This window comes from Bos indicus x Bos taurus, chromosome 23, assembly GCF_003369695.1.
Source record: "Bos indicus x Bos taurus breed Angus x Brahman F1 hybrid chromosome 23, Bos_hybrid_MaternalHap_v2.0, whole genome shotgun sequence".
Lineage (NCBI taxonomy): Eukaryota > Metazoa > Chordata > Mammalia > Artiodactyla > Bovidae > Bos > Bos indicus x Bos taurus.
The window spans coordinates 45236042-45249055 of record NC_040098.1 but is presented as its reverse complement, the minus strand read 5'-3'; positions in this window follow the sequence as shown (position 1 = coordinate 45249055).

The following is a 13014-nucleotide window of genomic DNA, read 5'->3' as shown; positions in this document are numbered from 1 at the left end:
TTCTCCAGGGGATCTTCCTGACCCAGGGATCAAACCCTGTTCTCCTCCATTGGCAGGCAGATTCTTTACCGTCTGAGCCACAAGGGAAGCCCCCTACTGACTCTAGGAGTTTCCATTATACACAGGTGATCACATCCTCATTTGATGCCATCAAGAGTTGAGATTTCCCAGTCCTGAGATATTCTGATGCTCTTCCTTGTGACCCAGAGCCAAGGAACATGTGTCCACTCTTGTCCTCCAATTGCACCCACATTCTTGCACATGACTCCAGACAACACACTCACTCCACCCATCCCTAAGAGTCCGTGCTGCCCAGGGACCTGGGAATCCAGAGAGAGTTCTCAGCAGCCTGGCTGAGGGCATGACGCGCACAGGCTGAGTGCAGGAGGGAAGGTGAGACTCAGACACAAAGACGGGGACACGGAACAGATGGCACAGGGACCCTGGGCCCTGGAGCCCGGGGTATTTGGGAACTAGGGGAGCAGGAGGGGAGGGGGCGGTGAAGGCTGACGGGGAGGTGCTAACCCAGCTCTTCTCCAGCACCTGCGGCTCATGACTCCCAAGCCGTCACATCTCCATTACCTTAGAAATGGCTAAACCAAGATTGCCTTCAGGCTCTGGCATTCTTTTCATGTCAAAATGGTATTTTTTGTGGTATTCAAGTCACGCAAAAGAATGCAGGCAACCCGAGTCAGTTTTGTCACAAAACTACAACCTAAACGCTAGTGGGCTTGAGGTTCACATGTCCGTGGGGGACCTTGTATTTCAGTTTCCACTAACTTTTCCCAATTAATCTGAAATTCCTTTTACAGAGCACACAAGCTTTCATGCTAGACATTGAAAGGAAGGCTAAAACTGCAGCTGCTGGGGAGAGGTGGCACACCGGTATGAATGGGCTTCAGGCAAAGCACACGTGGTCAGCTCTGTGGGTGCCAGGGGGCCGGGGAGGGGCCAGGGAGACACGCTGAAAGCAAATGCCCTGAGCTGAGCTTCACGGAACTTTTTTCAAGGTCTGTGCCCCTTATTTCTATCTATTCAGGGACACGTGAAGATTGTGGACAGGCATACTCCAAATCCTGTGTTGTGACAAGTGAGCAATCGCAGAGCCTTCTAGAAGCAGTTTCCAGACAGCAATATGGCTACTGGTATGCAAGGAGATCAAGCCAGTCAATTCTAAAGGAAATCAATTCTGAGTCTTCATTGGAAGGACTGACGCTGAAGCTGACGCTCCAGTACTTTGGCCACCTGATGCGAAGAGTCAACTCGTTGGAAAAGACCCTGATGCTGGGAAAGACTGAGGGCAGGAGGAGACGGGGGCGGCAGAAGACAAGATGGTTGAATGGCCTCATTGACTCGACCGACGTGAGTTTGAGCAAACTTAGGGAGATAGTGAAGAACAGGGAAGCCTGGTGTGCTGCAGTCCATGGGGTCACCAAGAGTCAGACCCGACTTAGGCACTGAACCACAACCATGACAGCATTTATAGTCTCTTAAATGCATATAGTATATTGCGCTCAGGTCTGGGGCTACAGCTCTGAGAAAAAGTGAAATTTAGAGCTCACAGACCCTGTCTTCTCCTAAAGGGATACACAAGAATCAGGCAGTTGCCACGCAGTCTGAAAAGTGCGGTCGCCATTCCAGTTTAATACACACTTTCACAGCAGGGTGGGGTCTCCTCAAAATTAAAACCAAACTCTTTGTATTTAACGCCTACCTCGCCGGATCTATCGTCAGTCCAAGAGGCAGGACTCGAGTCCCTCCTGTGGACTCACTGCACTGGCCTCTTGCCAGCAGACACTTAATAAATAATCGCTAAATATCTGAGCGAGGAAATGACTGGACCCTAGGTGAGAGGCAAGCGTGGAGAGTTAGGGACCATGAACTCTATTTCTGGGGTCAGGGAGGCTTTGCGGAAGAAGTGGTATTTACGCCGAATCCTCCAGGGAAATGGTGTGGGGCCGGAGAAAGAAACAGCAGCTCCTTTAAAGACTTGGAGGCAAGGCTGCTCAGCCCATCTGGTGAAACCGTGGACCTCGCGCCTGGCGTTCAGAGCGGCTGCTTTGTCCACGGAGGGCTTCAGTGCAAAACAGAAAACGATGTCATCACAAGGTGGATAAGGCCGACCAATTAGAAAAAAGAGCCTTTTCTTCCAGCGTGATCGAGTCTCTCACTGTGCACTGCGTCTTCCACTGCCCAGCTGGTCCAGCAGCCTTGGGAGCGGGGAGGAGGACGACCGGAACTGATCACCTGTCTTTAATAAGCAGTAGCCTTGGGGGCGGGGAGGCGGACGACCGGAACTGATCACCTGTCTTTAATAAGCGCAAGCGGATTCACAAGCAGCTTTTCTGACCCTGTAAGAATTTGAGCTTCATTCTGTGAGCAGTGATGATCTTTTGAAGAAATTAAACTTGGGAATGATGTTCCAACAGAACTTTATTCAGCAGGCACTTCTTGAGCTCCTGCTTAAGGGGGAGGCTCATGTTGATAGGGTATCTGTCCTGGTGGAACCTACAGTTTAGTGGTGAGAAAATGGGCTTTGAGGCCAGCCAGAGGGAGGAAGAGCCACTTAGACTAGAGAATCTTCTAACAGACCTGGTGAGGCAGACATAGATAGGGATGTCGGTTTCACAGATGAGAAAACAGAAGGAAGGGAGGTCAAGTAACTTACCCATGATCACGTAGTTTCAAACTCTTATCTATGTGATCATAAATCCCACAGAGAAAAGGCAAAATGCTGACTAATATGTCCTTACATAAATTTAAAGTGTGAATATAAGAAAGACAAATCACTAATTGCACACACACACACACACACACACCACACAGTCACACACACACCACACACACTCACATACACACCACACACACTCACATACACACATGTGAAATACAGCCTCACTTTCCAGAAAATGCAGCCTGGGAAATACTGTCAGAGTATGGCCAGTGGCCTAGCCTTAAACCCTATACAGGCTTACTCATTAGAGTGAATTCTGTTCTGGGTAAAAACATTCCATAATCACAGATCTCGCCTCCCAGCTTTGCTGGGCGCCTCACACGTGAACGCTATTCACAGGATCCCACAGCTGTAAAAAGCCAGTCCGAGTGCCTGATTTGGAACTCTCAAATGCAGTTGAGCAGTTTTGTGAATATCAGTTTTCTCTTCTTCTCTGGAAGTTGTCTAGGGGAGGAACTCTGTGTTCTGAAGTTTCATGACACCCATCGGTAAAATGTTCCCCTGGGTTCCAGCTCCATCTTATCTGCGTGAGTGTGGGTCCGTCTCTCCCTTCTTTGGTCCTCTGTTGGAAGGGAGATTGGAAAGGATCTTAAGTGCATTTCTTCTGTGAACTCAGTGAACCCCAGTTCCTTTGAAAGTTTACCCTAGGATTCATTTTCTGTCTTTATAAAGTATTCATTTCTCTTCTCTGAACTGTTTTGTTTCTAATTTCCTTTCTGAAAAAAAAAAAGTAGGCATATGTGTTTTGGGAAACAGAAAAGACAGCAATAGCAGTTACAGCTGATTCTCGTTATTGGTGGTACTGTGTTCTACAGAGTCGCTGTTGGAACATAGAATTGATGAAGACAGAACCATTGCTCCCAGGGGAAATAAAGGTTGGGTTCCTATGAGCCGCCGGTGACATTTGCATCAATCGACCAGTGTCTACCCTCATTTCATGTGTGTTTTGGGGTTTTTGCTGTTGTTTCTTTTCTACTTTTTAAATTTTTTACCTCTTTATTTTATACTGGAGTATAGGTGATTAGTGAAGTTGTTTTAGTTTCAGCCTACAACAAAGTGATTCAGTTACACATGTATCTCATGTAGCTACTCTTTTCCAAATTCCTTCCACATTTAGGTTGTTACATTGTATTGAGTAGAGCCTGTGCTAGGTCCTTGCTCTTTGTTGGTTATCCATTTTCAGTGAAGCAGTGTGTACATGTCAAAGCTCTGTTTTTTAAAGAAGGGTGGTAGGAGGGATGAGAATCTTCTGATCCACCTCGCCTATTTTACAGCCTGTGTGTTTTTGCTGAAATGCACTTAATGTCATGTATCACATTGATGCATTAACATTGAATTCACAGCCAGTGATGCTAGAATTCACACCTGAATGGAGCTTATGAAACATGCAGATTTTTTCCATAAGACATCTCACACAGACTCTGTGCTTAGGATACTAACCGGCCCTTGGACACTATGTTTGGGGGCCATTTTAGTATTATTATTATGTTTTTTTTGGCGGGTGGTGGGTCTTTGTTATTGCACATGAGCCTTCCCTAGTAGTGGCAGCAGGAGCTCCTTTCTAGTTGAGGTGCATGGGCTTCTCTTTGCAGTGGCTTCTCTTGTTGCAGAGCACAGGCTCTAGGCACAGGGGCTTCAGTAATTGTAGCACATGGGCTCAATAGCTGCAGCTCTCGGGCTCTAGAGCGTACGCTCAGTAGTTGTGGAGCATGGGCTCAGCTGCTTTGCAGCATGTGGGATCTTCCTGGACTAGGGATCGAACCTGTGTCTCCTGAATTGCAAGGTGGAGTTGGGGGCCATTTTAAACAATCACTCCAAAGAGCACAGAAATGCAAAGAATGTGGCCCCAAAGAGACAGCAGAGAGGAGACTTTATTAGCGTGAGAGCTGAAACAAGAAGCTGGGAACATGCCTGTTGGTAATTCATATGCTTCCTCATCCAGCACATGTTCATTAATCATCGTGAAAGTGCTGTGAGTATTGATCTGGAGGCTACAAATACATTTCAGCATGTAGGTGGATTTGCCTCTGTCTGTTCCATTAAGTGATCGGGGCCTTTTCCAGATGGTAGGGAAAAGGGTGTAAGGAGCGAACAGGGCATCTTTTGGAGACCCAAGAGACTGTTGAAAATAATTTATGAGAGATATGGTACTTGGACAGTAGCTCATAGCCTAAGGTAGAGAAACAGAATTCCCTGCACCTCCAGCAATCTATCTGCAGACCTCCTAGTGTGAAAAATGGCTTGCCGTAAAATGTGAGCATTGTCACCATGGACATATAATTATATTTTAATAAAAAATAGATTTATAACTCAACAGTAAACCATGAGATTAAGCGGCCCAGAAGCTGCTTTGAACTCGCAGCCATCAAACCCTGGCCTGCCCGCTTGTACTGGGCTCCTGAGGGAGGGGGTGATGGGAACACACTCACCCACAGTGGGCTGCAAGGGCTTCTGGGAGCCACCTTCTCTGACTGGCACTTACACTTCAAGGACCAGTGATGCATCAGAACTCCAATTTTGATAAACAAAAGTGAAATCCGTATTTAACAGAACATGACAAAAATCACTGATTTAAAAAATCTAAAGACTAATGGAAAAGTCCTGTCATGAAATCGACCTGAAACACGCTCTGCTGTAGTTCCCATTTGCTTTTGCTGCTCCAGCTTGACTATTAAAAATGATTTTTTTTCTCCTACTCGAACTAGCCTATAATTTGATTTCTAGGTTCTTCCAGGGTTGTGCTCTGAACAGAAGCAAAATGAAAATATTTCAGGGGCTTATTTGACAAGCATTGCGAAAGAAAACGCATGGCTATCTGTGGAGTCATAGGTTAAACCTATAAATTTATTTTATTAAACAGAAAGGGAATGGGTGAAATTTAAAGACACTGTAACCCTGACCCTGATTAGAATGACTAATATTCTTATCTGATTTATTCATTTAATTTTTGCTTAGAGACATCACATACACATCGATGGTAACCCCTTCTTTTTGGTAAGTTTTTATCTCTCTCAAGATTCTGATGTATTCAGTGATGAATTTGGATCCAAGCAAGTTTTTCCAAAAAATTCATAGACTTAAAACCACAAAGAATGCATTAGCATTTGAACTAAAGAAAGAAAAGTTAAAGTTGTAACATTTTCTCCAAGAGAGAACAGTTTTTCACAGTTTTTATATAATCTTTCAGAATATAACATCAAATATGTTTTTTATTTTATTATGTATTTTAAATATATACAATATATATTTAATATATTGTATATCTTAATATATACAATGTGTATAATTTTTAGTAACACAATAACAGTCTCCATTAATACTAGACTAGATCACTCTTCCAGATGTCTATTCATACTTGTAGTAATTGAGTTCATTTTTTTCCCAAACAATAAAATGTCTAATACAAATAAGTAAAGGTCGGATGAGTCTCAAATAACATGACCAGAGTACTCATAAAATTCGAAGAAGCTGAGTCAGATCATTTCAAGAGGACAAATGCAGTGCTTCTCCAAATTCAGTAAGTGGTGGAATGTAGCGATCTTGCCTTGTCTCTCCTCTGAGCCAAGCAACCTGGTGCTGTCAAGGCCGTCTTTCATCTCCTGCGCCTTCCACCAAGTGCTATATCACTCGAAGAAAAATGCATGACTTTCTTAATTAAAAGGAAAGTGAGTCTATGAAAATGAAGTTGAGCCTAACTGATCCTGATTCTTTCACTCAGACTATGAACAGGCCGAAGAAGCTGCTGTAAGATGTGACTTATTGACCATAGCTGTTGTGACTCATGGACATGTTTTTTTTTTCTTCGTTATCTTATAATGGAAGGTTGTTGGGTGCAGCCTTAAAGCAGAATGAGAAAATCAACAGAATGTTCTTGGAATGACTGCTGACAAACTTTCTTTTATTTGTCTCTGTTCTCATTAGGGGAAAGAGAGGACAGGTCACTTTCAGAAGGATTAAAAGGTCAAAGGTCTTGGTGAAGGGACGTCTACACAAGCCTTTAGAAAGCTGTTATCAGAGGATCAGCTATAATAGAAAATCATCCTCGGGCTAATCCTCTGCCTGGATCCAAAGAAAGCGCTTTACCTTCCCCCCGCCGCCACCGCCTTTTTCCTTTACAGCAGCCATATTCCACAAAAGCCTCTCACTTTGCCCTGATGTCTTAACGCAAGTTTACAGGATCCAAGTTCTCTTCTCCCCAGCTCTCTCCCCTTTTCTCAGTATCCTCTGGTCTCCAAGCCTAGCCCTTCCTCACTCTGTCCATTTCCTGCCTTTCTCTCACCTCTTACTGTCTTTGCTGGATATTATCTGGGATTCCTCATAAAGCCTTCGTGGCCTCCACAACAACTCACATCTTGAGCAGATGCAGGACCTTTCCTAAGAGAAAAAGGACGCTGACTTCAGGATGGGCATAAAGACCATCTGGTCTACCTGCCTGCTTCCCAGGTGGCTCAGTGGTAAAGGATCAATCTGCCAATGCTGGAGATGCTAGAGACTGAAGTTTGATCCCTGGGTTGGGAAGAACCCCTGGAGCAGGACATGGCAACCCACTTCAGTATTCTTGCCTGGAGAATCCCATGGACAGAGGAGCCTGGTGGGATACAGTCGCTGGGGTAGTAAAGAGTCGGACACAATTGCGCAACTGAGCACGCACACATGGTCTTCTTACCTTCTTGGTAAACAAAATCCATGATATTGGATTTTAGGTGCACAAAAATTTTAAAGGTGAACAAAATCCATGAAATTGCCTGAATTCATGCAGCCAGCTAGTGGCTGAGCCTAGACTAGGACTCAGAATTGTTAATTCTCTATGGCCTCTAATAATGACTGGACATTGGTTATAAAGTCCTTTAGATCATTAAGCTGCTCTGCTAATTGAACATAGTTAACCCAGTGGGCGAAACTGCTGCTGTGTTGTCTAATGCCAACGGAATGAGACTGGGGTGGCACATGTGTTGGCAAGCTGCACCTTAAGAGGGGTGGGCGTCTGCTTTGCACACAGAGCCCCATGATCTACACTCGTGGCCAGAGGCTTTAGTCACTACTCTACAAGGAGCAAGTGGACATCTCACCATCTCAGAGCAGACGTCACCAAGATGCCCTCTTCTCCTCCTCATCAGTGCACCCTGTGAACCATTGCTCACCAGGAGAGTGAGTAAGATAGAAACTGAGGAAACCACACAGTGGGTGCGTAGGTTTGACAGGAATTTACATAACACTATAGAAAAAGAAACCCAGGAAAGGCATCAGCTTTGCTGGGGCTCTCTTCCTTTCCCTCCCAGTTGGGGACAGAACCAGGAGGACCTGTTGCTCCACGGAGCTCTGTGCTCCTCGGTCATCAGTCACAGAGGACGGGAGCCTACCCAGACATTTGCGTTTAGAGTTAGAGAGTTGACACTTGGTAATGATGCTGAGTGTGCCTTGTTATTCACTTCTTGTGGTTGGAAAAATCCTCCTAATATCAAACATTAGAATAAAGCACCACCTTGTGGTCTGATGCATTTATTAAAGTGACAAAATCTGAGAGCTGAGACTGGAAATGCTCCCCCAGCTGGTGGCAGAGAAGCCGAGGTCTGAACGCTGGCTCCAGGGTGGCTGATGGGAAGCTGGAGCCCTGCAGTGTCTGCAGATTCTCGGATCAGGTAACAACAGCATCACCTTCCAGGGTGTGAGTTTCATGTTTCTGACACTAAAATACTGTGTTATTTACATAGTGGAACCAATTTAATCCCTTCAAAACCACAGGGAAATGGGTCTTAATATTTGAACTTTGTAGGTTGAGGCTGAGGTCAGTACATGATCAAATGCACTTAGTGCTGAGCTTGGGTTTGAGGTCAAGCTCTTTGGACATAAAAGTGAGACCCCCATAGACGGCAGCCCACCAAGCTCCCCCATCCCTGGGATTCTCCAGGCAAGAACACTGGAGTGGGTTGCCATTTCCTTCTCCAATGCATGAAAGGGAAAAGTGAAAGTGAAGTCGCTCAGTCGTGTCTGACTCTTAGCAACCCCATGGACTACAGCCTACCAGGCTCCTCTATCCATGGGATTTTCCAGGCAAGAGTACTGGAGTGGGGTGCCATTGCCTTCTCCCTTAAACACTGCTCTGCTGATCCCCAAACCAAGACCAAGGGCAAGGTCTACTTCAAGCTCACTCTCCTAGGGGACTGTGGCTCTGGGCTCTAAATCAAAGCAAGAACTACTGAAAAGTGAAAGTAATTCAGTTGTGCCTGACTCTTTGAGACCCCATGCACCATACAGTCCATGGAATTCTCCAGGCCAGAATACTGGAGTGGGTAGCCTCTCCCTTCTCCAGGGGATCTTGCCCACCCAGGGATCGAACCCAAGTCTCCCGCATTGCAGGCAGATTCTTTACCAGCTGAGCCACCAGGGAAGCCCAAGAACACTGGAGTGGGTAGTCTATGCCTTCTCCAACAGATCTTCCCGACCCAGGAATTGAACCAGGTTCTCCTGCATTGCAGGTGGATTCTTCACCAGCTGAGCTACCAGGGCAGTCCCTAAAACAGCTGAAGTCTTAGCTTAAAGTTCACTCAGAGGGTTGGAAGTAACCCATTCCCCAAGTTTCTTTGGTAAGGAAATTCTGCACTCAGAGAGAATCCACTGGTGCCCATCCACTGTCTGAGATGTCAAGAGGGGAGGGATTTTGAGGATGGGCAGAGAGCAACTGGGGCTTCCCTGGTGTCTCAGCTGGTAAAGAATCTGCCTGCAATGCAGGAGACCCCAGTTTGATCCCTGGGTTGGGAAGATCCCCTAGAGAAGGGAATGGCTACTCACTCCAGTATTTTTGCCTGGAGGAAGAGCCTGGTGGGCTACAGTTCATGGGGTCACAAAGAGTCGGACACAACTGAGCAACTAACATCTTCACTTCACTTAAGAGAGCAAATGAGCCAGCAACCAGACCCTAAATCATTTCATGAAGAAATAAAACCGGGAAGAGATATTTAACAGATATGCACTTGTACCACCAGAGTGCTTACCGTTACAGTGCTTTCCTGAACCATGATATTTTAGCTTCTTTAAAAAGTAGTTATTTTGTCATAGAGTTTGTTTTAAAGGGAGAGTTGGAATGTCTGTCTGACTGGTGTATAAGGTAAGCAGGGAGTAGTAAGAAGGATAAAATATTTATAGAAAGGAGACCTCACCCTGTCTTGTTCCTGGGACAGTGTGAGCATCCTTGTGCAAGTCACTTCCTCATCTCGGGGCCTCAGTGATCTCATTTGTAGAACAGGGGGATGGACTTGATGAAAAGGTAGCTGGTTCTAAAATAGAGCGCAACACAACCGTGGAAAATCCGAGTGGAGAACCTCAGCTTTCTCCATTTCCTTAGAAAGTCTGTCCTGCCCTTGTTTCTTCCTATTCTCAGCTGAATCTGCTGCTAATTTTGGTCACACAGTGAGTCGCACACAGAGATGTCTGATAACACCCTCTAATGATGATGATTTGGGGGCATACATGAGTCTCTTTTTCCAGAGGCGGTAAATCCCCACAATTAATGACTTCCTTGTCCCTTTGCATGCAGTGGAAATCCAAGCAGTGATTTCAAAAGTTCTATAAAAAGAGGAAGCACTGCTATAGCTGGCTTTCCTTGGAAGGTTACTGTGTGACATCAAGGCAGAGCCTGTTTGTTTCAAAGCCTCTCCCCGTCTCTTCCTTCCTGTGCTCTCACTCTGGAGGTCTCTTTGTTGAGCCCTTTTTAAAAAACAGATCATCTGGACTAGAGGAGACCCCAGAACAGGACTGTCCAGTGAACTTCGTGTAGTGCTGAAATGGAGTTTGTGCTTTGCATATGGCAGTCCGTCAACAACCACCAGTGGTAGGTGACTGCTGAGCATTTGAAATGAGGCTCGTAAGCCCGTGGGCTGATGTTCCATTTTATTTAATTTTAGTTTATTTAACTCTTAATTTAGGTTGCCGACATATGCCTCAGTTCAGTTCAGTCACTCAGTCGCGTCTGACTCTTTGCAACCCCATGAATCACAGCACACCAGGCCTCCCTGTCCATCACCAACTCCTGGAGATCACCCAAACTCATGTGCATTGAGTCGGTGGTGCCATCCAGCCATCTCATCCTCTGTCGTCCTCTTCTCCTTCGGCCCCCAATCCCTCCCAGCATCAGAGTCTTTTCCAATGAGTCAGTTCTTTGCATGAGGTGGCCAAAGTATTGGAGTTTCAGCCTCATTATCAGTCCTTCCAATGAACACCCAGGACTGGTCTCCTTTAGGATGGACTGGTTGGATCTCCTTGCGGTCCAAGGGACTCCCAAAAGGCTTCTCCAATACAACAGTTCAAAAGCATCAATTCTTCGGCACTCAGCTTTCTTCACAGTGCAACTCTCATATCCATACATGACTACTGGAAAAACCACAGCCTTGACTAGATGGACCTTTGTTGGCAAAGTAATATCTCTGCTTTTGAATATGCTATCTAGGTTGGTCATAACTTTCTTTCCAAGGATTAAGCGTCTTTAAATTTCATGGCTGCAATCACCATCTGCAGTGATTTTGGAGCCTCCAAAAATTAAGTCAGCCACTGTTTCCCCATCTATTTGCCATGAAGTGATGGGACCAGATGCCATGATCTTCGTTTTCTGAATGTTGAGCTTTAAGCCAACTTTTTCACTCTCCACTTTCACTTTCATCAAGAGGCTTTTGAGTTCCTCTTCACTTTCTGCCATAAGGGGGGTGTCATCTACATATCTGAGGTTATTGATACTTCTCCCGGCAATCTTGATTACAGCTTGTGCTTCTTCCAGCCCAGTGTTTCTCATGATGTACTCTGCATGTAAGTTAAATAAGCAGGGTGACAATACACAGTCTTGATGTACTCCTTTTCCTATTTGGAAACAATCTGTTGTTCCATGTCCAGTTCTAACTGTTGCTTCCTGACCTGCTTACAGGTTTCTCAAGAGGCAGGTCAGGTGGTCTGGTATTCCCATCTCTTGAAGAATTTTCCACAGTTTATTGTGATCCACCCAGTCAAAGGCTTTGGCATAGTCAATAAAGCAGAAATAGATGCTTTTCTGGAAGTCTCTTGCTTTTTCCATGATCCAGCGGATGTTGGCAATTTGATCTCTGGTTCCTCTGCCTTTCCTAAAACCAGCTTGAACATCTGGAAGTTCACAGTTCACATATTGCTGAAGGCGGGCTTGGAGAATTTTGAGCATTACTTTATTAGCATGTGAAATGAGTGCAATTGTGCGGTAGTTTGAGCATTCTTTGGCATTGTCTTTATTTGGGATTGGAATGAAAACTGACCTTTTCCAGTCCTGTGGCCACTGCTGAGTTTTCCAAATTGGCATATTGAGTGCAGCACTTTCACAGCATCATCTTTCAGGATTTGAAATAGCTCAACTGGAATTCCATCACCTCCAACTAGCTTTCTTCGTAGTGATGCTTTCTAAGGCCCACTTGACTTCACATTCCAGGATGTCTGGCTCTAGGTCAGTGATCACACCATCGTGATTATCTGGGTCATGAATCTCTTTTTTGTACAGTTCTTCCGTGTATTCTTGCCACCTCTTCTTAATATTTTCTGCTTCTGTTAGGTCCATACCATTTCTGTCCTTTATCGAGCCCATCTTTGCATGAAATGTTCCCTTGGTATCTCTGATTTTCTTGAGGAGATCTCTAGTCTTTCCCATTCTATTGTTTTCCTCTATTTCTTTGCATTGATCACTGAGGAAGGCTTTCTTATCTCTCCTTGCTATTCTTTGGAACTGTGCATTCAGATGCTTATATCTTTCCTTTCCTCCTTTGCTTTTCATGTCTCTTCTTTTCACAACTATCTGTAAGTCCTCCTCAGACAGCCGTTTTGCTTTTTTTGCATTTCTTTTCCATGGGGATGGTCTTGATCCCTGTCTCCTGTACAATGTCATGAACCTCATTAATAGTTCATCAGGCACTCTATCTATCAGATCTAGTCCCTTAAATCTATTTCTCACTTCCACTGTATAATCATAAGGGATTTGATTTAGGTCATACCTGAATGGTCTATTGGTTTTCCCTACTTTCTTCAATTTAAGTCTGCATTTGGCAATAAGGAGTTCATGATCTGAGCCACAGCCAGCTCCCGGTCTTGTTTTTGCTGACTGTATAGAGCTTCTCCATCTTTGGCTGTGAAGAATATAATCCATCTGATTTCGGTGTTGACCATCTGGTAATGTCCATGTTTACAGTCTTCTCTTGTGTTGTTGCAAGTGGGTGTTTGCTATGACCAGTGCGTTCTCTTCGAAAAGCTCTATTAGTCTTTGCCCTGCTTCATTCCAT